This window comes from Cryptomeria japonica, chromosome 10, assembly GCF_030272615.1.
Source record: "Cryptomeria japonica chromosome 10, Sugi_1.0, whole genome shotgun sequence".
Taxonomy (NCBI): Eukaryota; Viridiplantae; Streptophyta; class Pinopsida; order Cupressales; family Cupressaceae; genus Cryptomeria; species Cryptomeria japonica.
In genome coordinates, this window is record NC_081414.1 from 278,820,150 (window position 1) to 278,833,890 (window position 13,741).

Below are 13,741 nucleotides of genomic sequence, written 5' to 3' on the forward strand. Positions count from 1 at the left end.
TATCATTCTTGAAAAATGCCATCTCACGAACACAAGTGATCACATAAAAGAGAAAAGAAATCATCATCGATGAACTATCAATAGCAATGCTATGAGTTCATGAGAGGAAGAAGAGAGAGCATGAATACACGCTAGATGTGTTTATCTAGGTGATCCATGAGAAGAATAATGAGAGAGAGCATGGACTACTCGCCCCTAGATGTTTTTATCTAGGTGATCCATGTGGGGAGGAGATTAAGAATAGTCTAGTTGTTTTTAGCTAGTTCCACCCATCCTTGTGTGTGTGTGTAAGTGATGTCTGGTTTCAAGTGTATAACACCCCGTGTAAGAGTCTTTGCTTTGTTTTTTAGTGTGCTTCAACTTTTTTAAGACATGTAATGTAAATCCAAATTCCAAGGGGTGAATGTGTGTGTGCAAATGTGTAAATGCCAAGTGGCAAAGATACATGCCTAGTTTTGAGGACATCCCATTTAAGAATATTGTTTTTAGTGATGTGTTAACCTCGTCTAAGACATATATCAAATGTTGCGTCTAGTTTTGAGTGTGAAGCATCTTGCTCTAAGATTTTTTACTCTCGTTCTGAGAATGAACGCCCCATTTAAGACATGAAAAAATGATATGCAAGAGCATAGTACAATAAGGTACAAGGGGAGCGATGTGGGTGCCCCTCCTTAAGATGTCAATATAATTTTATTTTGATGTTTTAAGGAAGCTAGAGACAAGGATAACTTACCTTCAACACCAAGGAGATATCCTTTAGACAACAATGTCATAAATCCAAGCTAGAGAGGGAATACTCTTCAAGCAGGGATAAGATAGTTGAAAAAGAGATATCTTGTAACAAGTGTAAAGGGGATCCTTGGAGGAGAAGAAATCTTTTCTCAAAAGACATCTACCTCCAAGAGGAGTTATGTTGAACAAACATAAAATCTTCTACCAAAAGAAAGGAAGGAGAATAAGAAATCATACCTTCCTCCTATTGCTAGGTGAAAGAGATTCTTTATGAATGTAGCCAGGGACTTACACCTCTTGTATAAGAGAGAATCCTTGAGTAAACAATAACTTCACACAAGGAACAATGCCCAATCATGAACAAACACCACTCCATAAGGGAAAAGTAGATCCTTAGAGAGGAGATAGAGGAGGACAAATCAATCATTTCTCCTCAAGTGTAAGGACAATAAGAAGAATTACACAATCTTCGAAGGAGAGATTGGGTATAAGGAAATGCACAATAAACTCAGATGAATGAATATCCAATGCAAGAAAATACATTAGTTTATATAAAATGCATCTCAAAAGAAGTGGTAATCTTCAAAGAGAGAGAGAGAGAGAGAGAAATAATGATCACACATTCCCCAAAGGAGGGATTATTCATAAGAGACATGCCATTGAAAAACAAAAGGATATCAACACATGAAAAATGAAACCCCTAAAGGGAATAGTGATATATTAGATAGAAAGAGAGAGGTAGAAAAAGCCATCCTTTCCCCTCAAGCAAGAGGATACAGAGGAAAATTACACAACTTCTAAAGAGAGGTTATTCATAAGAGATGTGTCATTTCAAACAAAGAATAGGTCCTAACCAAGGAACAAACATGTGCTCGCATGAAGGATAACTCTATGCCAAAAAGGACGTCAAGTGATGAATAACACTATGCAAAAGAATAGGTAATTCTGAAAGAGAGAGGAAGAGGAAGAGGAAGGTTTACAAAAGTTCTCTAAGGAGAGATTATTCATTAAAGATGCACCGTTTCAAGAAAGAAATAGGTCCCACCCAAGGAACAAATATGTGTTTGCATGAAGGATAATTCCATTCAAGAAAGAACATCAAGTTGTGAATAATGCAATCACAAAGAAAATAGTGAAACCTTAGAAAGAGGAGAGAAAGAGGGTGAACCATGTTGCTACCCCAAGATATTTGATTTTAAAAAAAGCACCACCTCTAATGACAAAGAGCCCCCAATTAAGTTAACTTCTTATGTCATAGGGTGAGGAGCAACATGAGGGTGAAAGGAGTGCTAAAGAACTACCTTTTCACCTAGAAAGAGAGCAAGATCTATTGAAAGACATATACAAGCATGATCATATTGTTCTTGAACAAATTCCTTAAATGCTTTACACTTTCCAAGAGAATGAGAATAACAATTATGAAAAAGACAATGTAAATCATCTTTCTTATGCTTATAATTGTAATTAGGTCTAAAGAAGGGGAAAGCAATATTCTTATCATACTTCAATCTCCAAAAGATTCTAGTTGCTAATCTTTCTTGATCATTAATAGATGTAGGTTCATTATTTTGAGATTGAGGACAAGAGTTTTTATTAGAAGAGGAAGGATAGTCATCCATGATTTTAACTTTACCACTATCGATAAGTTTTTTTATTGAATTTTGAAAATCGGGACAATCATTGGCATGGTGATCATAGGTTTGATGAAATGAACAAAAAAGAGTTTTTGAAGAAGTTGTTTTGCGAGAACTAATGGCTTGTTGTCTTGCAAGATGATTTTTGAAGTCTTGAATCCTAAGGAGTTCATCCATAGGATATTTATTATCATTTCCTAGGCCTTCTGTGGTTAGTTGTGTAGGAGGGTTTATAGGGACTCAAATTCCTTGTTCAAATTTTCCAAGCCCTTGTCCTCTAAAACCTTGTTTTGATATTATGTTAAAGCCACCCCTATAAGAATATTTTAATTGAGAAGGTGGGAGAATATTATAATAAATTTCTTTGAAGTTTGTAGTGTAAATATGTTTAGAAGGAATATCTTGTAGAGGAGGATTTTCCTTTCTTTCATCATGCATATCCTCTTTGGTAGATTGGGAAGGAAGATCCTTATCATCTAAGGACTCATCTTTGCCTAATGTTAAATGGGGAGAGAGATCATGGATAAACTATATGATATCATCTTCTCTACAAATATTTTGATGTTTAAGATAGGCTCTAGGAGAATAAGGAGGATCTAGAGAGATAGAAACACCAATATTTTGACCTTGCCCCCCTTGCGCAAGGGTATGTGTATGAGAAGAAGATGGGGCCATGTTTCTCTTCAATGATTTCTCTCCATTAGAGATATCATTGATATTATTATTATCTCCTTCTTCATTCACATTAGATACCCTAGGGGAGGTACAAGTATTAGGTTTCTCATTGTCATCTCTTAGGTTTCTCATTGTCATCTCTAGGATTAGGATCTACAAAAGCTTTTAGGTGATCTACGTATGAAATGCATTTGCTCAAAAACATCACCATAACACAACATATATGAAAAATGAAAGCTTTGAGATCTAATCTATGAAAAGGAATCAACTTGGAAATTCAAAGAATGCAATATGTCCAAGTGCTATGAATGAAAAGAAGTAACATGAAGTGAAATAAGCCATTATCCAGCACATGATTATAATAAATGTATGTAAAAAGCAATGTAATCATATGTGAAATAGAAAATAGGTCAATTCCATTAATTGCTATGATTAATATTTAAATTTAAGTTCAAGCAAATTATAAATGAAAATAAATTAGGATTTTATGAATAAAACCACTTAATTTATTAAGATTCAAATTTGAATTTTTTTTTTATTTTGAAAAATGTGAAATGAAAAATTTCAAAAATGAGAATTTGAAAGTTGAGATTTGGAAATTGGAATTAGAATAATTCAAAATTTTAGAAAATGATTATTAAATTTTTGAAAACTTATGCAACCTCCTAGGAAATTTAAATTTATAATTAGGGCCTTGAAAATAACCTCTTAATTTAAATTTAAAATTACCCACTGGAAGATTTGAGTTTATCCAATAAATATTTAATTTTAAATTTTGGGATTTGTTGAATAACCTCTTAATTTTTAAAAATTAAATGTTGAAATTTGAGAATTGAAAGAATTAATTTAAATTTAAAATTAGGGCTCTTTTAATTAACCTCTTAATTTTTTAAAATTTAAATTTGAAACTGTCCACAAGAGAATTAAATTCAAAATTAGGGTCTTGTAAAAATAACCACTCAATTTAGATTTGAAAATAGATCTAAGATTGGAATTTGAAATTTGGAAAATTGGAAAATACACAAGATTAATTTAAATTTAGAAATTAGGATTTGTTTAATTAACCACTTAATTTTAAAATTTAAATTTGAAATTGAAATTTGATCCAAGGTTGCAATTTTAAATTTAAATTTAGCAACCAAATTTGAAGAGGGAAATTCAAAATTTAAACAACCCACAAGCTCAATTTTAAAAATTAGGGTTTTTGAAATTGACCACTTAATTTTTAAAATTAATTGTGAAATTTGACTTGTAGATAAAAATTTGAATTTGCAAATTTAATTAATGCTTAGATCTGCAATAATTAATCCAAATTATGCAAATCACAAGCTCAATTTTGAATTTAAAAATGAGGGTTTTAGTGATATTAACCTCTAAATTTTTAAAAATTGCAAGAAAATCAAACTTGTAAATGAAAATTTGAATTTTAAATTGCATACACTCAGATCTAAAAACAAAAATCAGAATTAATAGTGTAAGGAGTCGAGTTCACCAAAAAGTAAAGTGAAAAATTGGGAGCTTAGTCAATTCTCCACGGGGAAAGGAGGAGATTCACTAAGCTCAATTTTCACTTGAGGAAATTTTACATTCAAAAGAGGGGGATGAATCTACTAGATCCAATCCCAAAGGACACAAGGACTGAATACTAAGTAGATTGGTTTTAATTAGAATGTATTTGACCCTCTTTTGTAAGTTGAATAAAAAGTACTGGAAATGAAGACAAAGTATACAAAAGCAACAAGCTGCAAATTCGGGATTTAGTCGTGCACTTGGATCTGAAAAGTTTGAGATGATTCAAAGGTGCTCTACGAAATCGGACAAAAGTTGCAAGGACCATGTGTCCAGACAGGGGCACCCTCCACTTGGTCCTCCAAACTTTCCATACATCGAAAAGGGTTTTTCTGTCTCTGCAAATAAATCTTAATTCCAAAAGTATAGTTGCATACCTGTTTCCTGCACACAGAAAGAAGAAGAAAGGGGTTGGGAATAGGGGTGCCTAAGTCAAACCTTGGTTTGGAATCAACTTTGAATGAAATACTACAAATGCTTGAAATAAATGAGGGAAAGGTATACCTTCAGATCTGCAATAGATGATAATGATGCTTTGCTTCTTGGATGTAATCACATATGTTGTATGAAATGGCATGAACATGACAAAACCCTAACACACACACATGCTTGCAAATGAATGATGTAATGTTGCTCCAATGGAGAATATGCAGCCTTGAGGAATGCTAGATGATGAATGATTGAATTATTGATGCTTGAATGTTGTCTCCTTTCCTTCTCCACCTTCTCATGCTCTCACCTTATGATCGTATGTTATGATGCTATATCAAAATGAGAGAGGAAGACCTCCTTATATACTTGCCTATTGTCAAATATTTAATTTTCAAACAAAGGCTGACATAGGGGGTTCATTTCCCGCTCAAAATTGAGATAGGGCCTAGGGGCCAAGATAGGTCTCGATTTGGGAGGACCAGGGCGTGGTTCCCTAGTCCTACCCCCAGTTTGGGCCAGGATCAAAGGGCTATGCAAGTTTTAGGATGCAAGTATGAGGTTTGGTTGCATAAATGAGTCATAAATGGCTCCCAATCAAGCATGGGGATGAGACTGGTATGGTGAGGGCCCAATATACGGTCAAATTATAGAGGGTACAATTTTAGGACACCACAATAGTGAGAATAAAATTCACAATATATGTAATAAGTGTACAATGATTTAGGCCATAGGCTAGGGAGCTCACTACTTCAGACTTACAGGCTAAGGTGCACAACCTTAGGGTAAGATACAAAAGAGAGACTTGCACAACTGAAGATCACTTATTCAGGGAAAGATACACGTCATTTGTCTAGATACAAAAAAGTTAAAAGATTGAACTACAGGAGAGACACATCTATATATATGTGGATAATAGTTCACTAATTTTTACTCATCAAATTCAATCTTCATTCTTACACTATAACACATTCAAACCTTTGTATTGCTTCAAACTTGCATTACATTCACACCATATATCTTACATCCTCATCTCCATACCATACCATGCATATCCTAACTAACCTATCTTATATATAGTCAACTGGCTTAACAATATTCTTCATAAAGCTATCTTGAAGAAGATGTAACATGTATATTTACCATTGGCCCAAAAAAATGATTTAAAAAAATTATGCAAAAGGAAAAAAAATGTGTAGAGACTTACATCAAGTTAAAACACCTCAAAAAAGAATTATATACCACCACATGCAACCACTCACATAAAACATCTTCTCAAGATAAAGCTTTTTACACAAATGTTTAGTCCAAACCAAAAATGAGATAAGTGGACCACCACAAAAGAAGCATAACATTCTAGGAATATGATCCAATGATCCATAACATCCTTAGAGTACCAACAAGATGAGGAATGTAACATATTCCTCTGCAACATCCTAAAACTATATAAACGATTCACTTATTCTTTGGAGCACACATCTGACATAATTAGACCAAACAAAGATCACATATACTCCAAAAACACATGCTAACACTATTTTCTATTCAAAATATCTCTAGATAGACCCCAAGAATTCATACATCTTTTCATATATACACTATTTGTTCTTAATTGAACTACTCTGTACATAACCGAACTACTTTTGGAACAAAGAGTTGACATCAATGACAATATGAATAGCATATTTATAACATCTCTCTCACTCTCTCTTTATCTCCTTACAACTCTATTTCTCTCACTGTATCTCACCATATATATTTCTCTATCTCTCCCTCTCTATCTTCCTATATCTATTTCTCTCACTGTATCTCACCATATATATTTCTCTATCTCTCCCTCTCTATCTTCCTATATCTCTCTATCCTTGTCTCTCCCTCTATATTTCTATCTTCCTCTACCCCTCTATCTTTTCTCACTATCTATCTCCAGGTATGTACCCATCTCTTTGTCCATTCATCTCTCTCTATCACTCTTTCTATAGGTCTCAATATCTATATCTCTTTATCTCTCCATCTTAACATCTCAAAATTATTCTTTTATCTCTCCCTCTATCTCTCTCTCATTATAATATTTATGTATGTATATAAATATGTGTGTGTATATATATACATACACACACATATATGTATATGTATATGCATATGCATATGTGTATATATATGTGTGTGTGTGTGTGTGTGTGGATATGTGTGTGTATATCTATATATATATATATATGTATATATATATGTATATATATACATATATATATATGTATATATATATATGTATATATATACATATATATATATATGTATATATATATACATATATATATATATTGTGTATATATATATATATATACACTATATATATATATATACACAATATATATATATATATATGTATATATATATACATATATATATATATACATATATATATATTGTGTATATATATAACAATATATATATATACATATATATATATATATACAATATATATATATATGTGTGTATATATATATATATGTATATATATATGTGTGTATATATATATATATGTGTGCATATATATATATGTATATATATATATATATATGCATAAATATACATATACATATACATATACACATATATGCATACATATACATATATATGCATACATATACATATACATATAGACATACATACACATATACATATGCATATACATATACAGATACACATACATATACACAAACAGATACACATACAGATACACATACATATACATATACATATACATATACATAGATAGACATGTATATATATTTACACACACACACATATGCATGTGTGTCCATGTATATATACATCACTTTCTATCTCTATCTTTATCTTTCTATATTTTACTCTCTCATTTTATCCCTCTCTAACTCTCCATATATTTGTGATGCAGGAGCACCGGTCTAGTTCTTTTTGGTTGGGTAGTTTTCAGTGGAATTGCTTGAGAGTGTGGCATTTCTTCTGGTTTGAGTGTTTAGTGTTGTGATTTTGGGTTTATTCCCTTATGTTCGTGATCTTTGTCATGTTACTGTTTCATAGCATTTGGCTTTGTTTTTGGTGAGATGTGGATTCTAGTTTTGGCCCAGTTGATATGTTCTTACCGGTTAGTCTAGCAGTGTGTTGAGCGAAGTTGGATCAGGTTGCGATTGATCTCCTTGACTTGCAGATCGTTGATTTATGTTTCTTGTATCGTGTCCGATGTTCTTGAAGGACTACATTTTGTCTTATGCATTTTGGAAGTTGTTCTTAGTGATTTGAGCCAACATGTTACTGTTGCACGTTTCATGAACCGGTTGGTCTTTGAGTTGACTTGATTAAGTTGTAATTATTTGTGGGTGGTATATATGGAGGTTTTTGAATTATTTGAGATATAGAAGTCAGAAGATAGAAGATAGAGTTATGAGATCGAGTGAATATGTAGATCCGGCGAGATTCTGATCAGTTGGACTAAGGCCAGAAGGCTGAGGTCCGGATTAGGGTAGAATCGACAGACTGTTCTCGAAAGCCAATATGATGTGTGGATGATCTGCGAATCTTGTAATTGTATTGTAAGAATTATTTGTATCCTGGACTATGATCCAACATGTGGCATGTGTAATCCTTTAGATTGTAATAAGATTTATTCAAGTTATTTACCGGTTATGTATTTTGTTATGTTACCGGTTGTTCTTTTAGCTGTTTCTGGCATCTTGTTACTGGTTATCGGTATCTCTTGCATGGTTTTTGTGTTAAGATACGAGGTTGGGTCATCCTTCATTGGATTTCCTTGCCTTGGCTGCACCAATTTAGCTCTTTCATCTCTATCTATTCATCTCTTTCTTTCTGTATCTCGTCATCTCTCTCCATATTCTTCTCCTTCTCAATATCTATTTGTGTTGCCATCTCTAGAGCTCTTTCTTCTTCATTATCTTATCTCCCCTCCCCTCTCTTTCTCTCTCTCTCTCTCTCCCCTTATTAAAAGCACAAGATGGTTCTTTTGTTAAAGAAACATGATTATCTTATTGATTTAGTGGTTTTATTTAAGGCATGCTTGGATCCCTATAAGTGAATGCATAGTTTATTTGATGCTATCACTTCATCGTGTTGAGACTTTCGTGTTAAATTTTTTTCATTCACGAAGGAGAATGTTGTGTTGGATATTGGTTGTCATTGATGTCAACATATTTTTGTTGACCTGCTTTGCTGTTGTTCTAGTATTTTGGTGACTTTGTCCATCATGTTTTGCTTTGTGTTGCTCTGTAGTTGTAGACATGTTTTTGCAGATTGGGTAGTACACTTATATGTATCAGATGTACCTATATTCTAGATTGCGCATGTTTTGGATCTCCGAAAGGTGAGTTACATGGTCTGACAGTTTAGCTTGACAATTGCTTTGCTCCTCCATAACAGAACAATGTGTTTTGACATCCCCATTTATTCAAGTGATTGTCTCTGACCTTGTAGTTTTGGGACATGGTTAAACTTTATAGATAATGTGTGTATCCTAGTTGGCATTAGTTTTTGTTATAGATTTGGTTGACCTATGCAAGTGAAATGTATGAAGTATATTGTAATAGCATGTAAGACATATATGAATAACTTGATATATGAATCGATATATATATGAGATGTATTCCTTTGATGATATGGAGATGTATGTATGCAAGAGAGATATAGAAGGAAATCGAGATACAAGAGACAAAAGTGCGACATAATCATTAGATGTGATTGAAATAGAGAGTTGAAGAGAGAATGAAATGTGAGAAGTCTGTCTATTGAGCTTAATTGGAACTGTAATTCATTCATAGGTAAGATGCAATCTTAGTAGTTCATTTTGTTTGTTCTCTTTTGGGTAGTAAGCCCTCTTGGCAATGAGCCTTTTCATTTTGGCAACGAGCACTTCTAATATTCTATAACTAGTTATATTATATTGAGAGTTAACCCTCTTCGTGGTTTTTCCCTAATGAGTTTCCATGCAAAAATTTGTTGTTCTCTTATGTGTGTTGATGTGGATGATATCTCTATTTTTTTGTTCATCTAATCACTCATTCCTTTCTAATAAAAGTGAATTTGTAAAGTAATAATAAGATTATTTTAAATATATTCAGGGAATACTGATCCCCCCCCTCAGTATTCCAGTTGTTCAACAATTGGTGTTGAGATTTGGTCCCTTGTTTTTGGCCTAACCGCTTGAGGGAGATCTTGTTGGTTGAACATATGTCTCCTGAGTTAAGTGCAGAATAAATTCTTATGGATGGAGAGTTGCAGACTGCTCTTGAAGATCTTGAGAATATAGAAAGTGAAAACAAATATTTGAAAGAGAATATAAGAGAAGAAAATGAGTGCATCAAAAAATTGAGAGAACAAATCAAGAAATTTAGAGAAAGACACAAAGAGGTTAGCAAGGAATTGATGGAAGAAAATAAAACAATTATCAATCTGAAAGTACAAGTTGAGGAAAGCAAAAAAATTGAAGAATTTCTAAATGACTTAATCACACTTAAGATTGAGGAGTGTACAAGATTGTAACAAGAATTTGTAACCTTGATATCTGAAGACAAATTCAAGAAAAGTACTAAGAAGCTTGATGAAATGATGGCTATGTAGGAATCTTCGAAAGATAAAAGTGGATTAGGTTTTGAAGTTGGTGAATGTTCAAATCAAAGAACTGAAGATAAAAGCAAGATGAAGAAGGTTGAATCTGAGCAACACAATAAAGAAGCAAACAAAGGTAGGCATCTCTGGAATGAAAGAAGCTCCACATGGAAGCCTCTGGTTAGACAACCTAATGCTCAAAGGTACACCTCGTTTAATGGTTATTGTTTCTCCTATGATAAATTTGGACATAAAGATTTAGAATGTAGAAACAGAGTGAATCAAAATATTCAGTGTTTTACATGCAAGAAATTTGGTCATAAGGCTAGTAATTGCAAAAACCAAATTGTGGATGAAATAAATAGATTCTTTTATGGATATTTTTATATATGCAATGGTTTTGGGCAAAGGGATAATCAATGTAGATCTAGAACAATTACAAAGAAATTAGAACAAAGGAATATCAATTTTTTTACTTTCATTAAAGTTGGACACATTGTTAAGTGTGTAGAAGTAGGAATATGAAGAAGGACAATTCAATAAGAAAAAATGAAGCTATAAAGAAGATTGATGTAGAAGAAGTGAGGAATAAAATGAAAAATATTTGGAGAAAGAAGGAAATAGATTTTATAGAAGATATTGCTGCATTTGGCTCCGATGCGAAAATTCTCTCTAGAAACTAGTCTGGAAGCTTTGGCTTAGGGGGAGCTATAATGAAAATCCTTTTTCCCCTACCAAAGAGATTGATGTTTTTGTCATAGTGAGTTGATATATTTAGTATGATGATGTACTTGAATTCTTGGTGAAGATTGTAGCAGAAAATAATGTTGTGCATTAGATTGTGAAGGTTTGGAAAGTTATTGTTCACAACTTGGCAAAATGGTTTAACAACTTTTTGGTGATATGATAGTTTTGGCGGTAAAACCATAAGTCTTTAAACAAAGTACTTAAAGTGTTTTTTTGGTCATTTTGCTACCAATGAATCGATAATTTGAGGAGCCAAAAGAAGTGATCAACTGAAATTGCTATCAACATTGCAAAGGTATTTATATTCTTATCACATGGATTCCAGTAATTTTTTTATTCATTAAGATGAATCTCGACCTGAATTAAAGAAATTCATGAAAGAACCGATAAGAGACTTTTCGGTTGGTGCATTTCATCACTACTGGCTAGGGTGGTATGTCTTGAAGATATTTACAAGTTTATTGATGTGCAAATTGAGGAATATGACAATATGAAAATCAAGAATTTTGAAGATTCTCTTTCTAGGGAAAATTTACAATCAATTGCCAAGTTAGGGCACAAGGTTTGGACATTTGGGGTGAATTTATGATGCTAATTGATGAAGTGGGCAAGATTGTACTGAGCAGAATTCATGATGACTGCATTTGGCTAGACATAATGTATCAGATAACAAAGGAAGCTTTGAAGGTTGTTACTGGTCTTTGCTCAGATGGAACTGTACTTGCAAATAAATCACTAAGGAACAAAGAGGTTGAAGCTTTGATAGGTATAATTGGAGATCAAAGAGATTTATGAATTGCCAACATTTTAGATCCTCTGGTAAGATATGTTGCTAGGGGCATAACTTATAATATTTACTTTCGAAACAGAGAAGGTTCTACTTTAGCTATTTCTATGTATGTTGCTTATCAAATATCTAAAGCATGAATGAACTATGATTTGTGTGAGTTATTGAGATAACAAGTGTTGATTAATATTGAGTTGACTAAGAATGATGGTTATCCCTTTTGCTTCGAATCATTGATTGTATGCCTAGCTTTCTACTTTTTAAATTCATTACCATTGAAGGAGAATGTTTCTTGGAATGTGAACTTGCCAATTGGAAAACAAATTAAAAGATATTTAGACAATCTGAATGATAGAGATAGTGTGTGCAATGAATACTTTTATGAACTCTAGAATAATTTAATTTTGTGATATGGAATCCCAGAAAGACGTGTTGAGAAGTACAAAGATACCATTACTTTCTTGGTAGATACTGATCATTGCTTTAAGGAAGGTGTATTGCCCCAGAAGGTCCAATTATTGGGATTTAGATATGAAAGTAGTGATGAAGAATGTGTGATGTATGCAGATGAACTTCTTAAGCTTCAGGTAGATTTAACTGAAGATAAGTTTGGGGCATATGAAGAATTTGTTGGTTCAAATGTTGTTGAATAGGAAGAGAAGTAGAAAATCAATTGAGACTCCTTCTTCGATCATTAAGAAGAGGAAGCCAGTTAGAAAAGATAAGGCTTAGATTATTAGTATTAACAATGTTGAGACCATTGAAGTTGATCTTAAGTAGGAGATAGTTGTAGTAGAAGAAGCAGTGAAGAAGGAACCCTTTGGTTCTTCTAATGAAGATCCTTTTGAAGTTGTTAAAGTTTTGAATGTACTTGAGGAACTTGATGGAATTCATAAAATTGGAGATGCATGGTTATCGCAACAATCGTATGATCAGGATAGGATTGAATAAGCATTGACTATTTATTTACTTTGGAATGATATAGTTCTTGGTTCAATTGATAATTTGTTCACAGGAGGACTATTTGAACAACTAAGTGAGAAATTAGCCCTTGAAGCCTCTGACAAAGGAAAACCAGATCTTAAGGATGAAGTGTAGAAAGCCATGAGTAAAAAGTGTGTTGCTGCACAAAAGAAGTTGATTGAGTGCATTAAGGATATGAGGAAGTGCATGAGTGTAGTTGCTAGTACTTACAAGTATTGCCTCCGGTGGCCTGCTACCACATCAAATCATGAGGCAAAGATTGACTTCCTTGAATATGAAATGAACAGTTTAGCTGAGTCCTTGAATATTTTTAAAGACAAGGATAGTGAATTGAGAAAGAAGATTAACTCTATACAATTGGAATTATCCTCAGTTTAGAGATAGACAGATGACTTTTGCAGGAAATTCTAGATGGTTAAGGAGATTACTGAAAATAGAATGGATCATTATAATCGTTTGTTGGAAGATGCAGAGAAAGAAGAGTTGAACCTACTGGTCCCAGATGACTTGATTAGTGCCATTGACTTGCTTGTGAAGTGCAATTGTTAGTACATGGCATTGACATTGGCTATTAGTTCTTGGA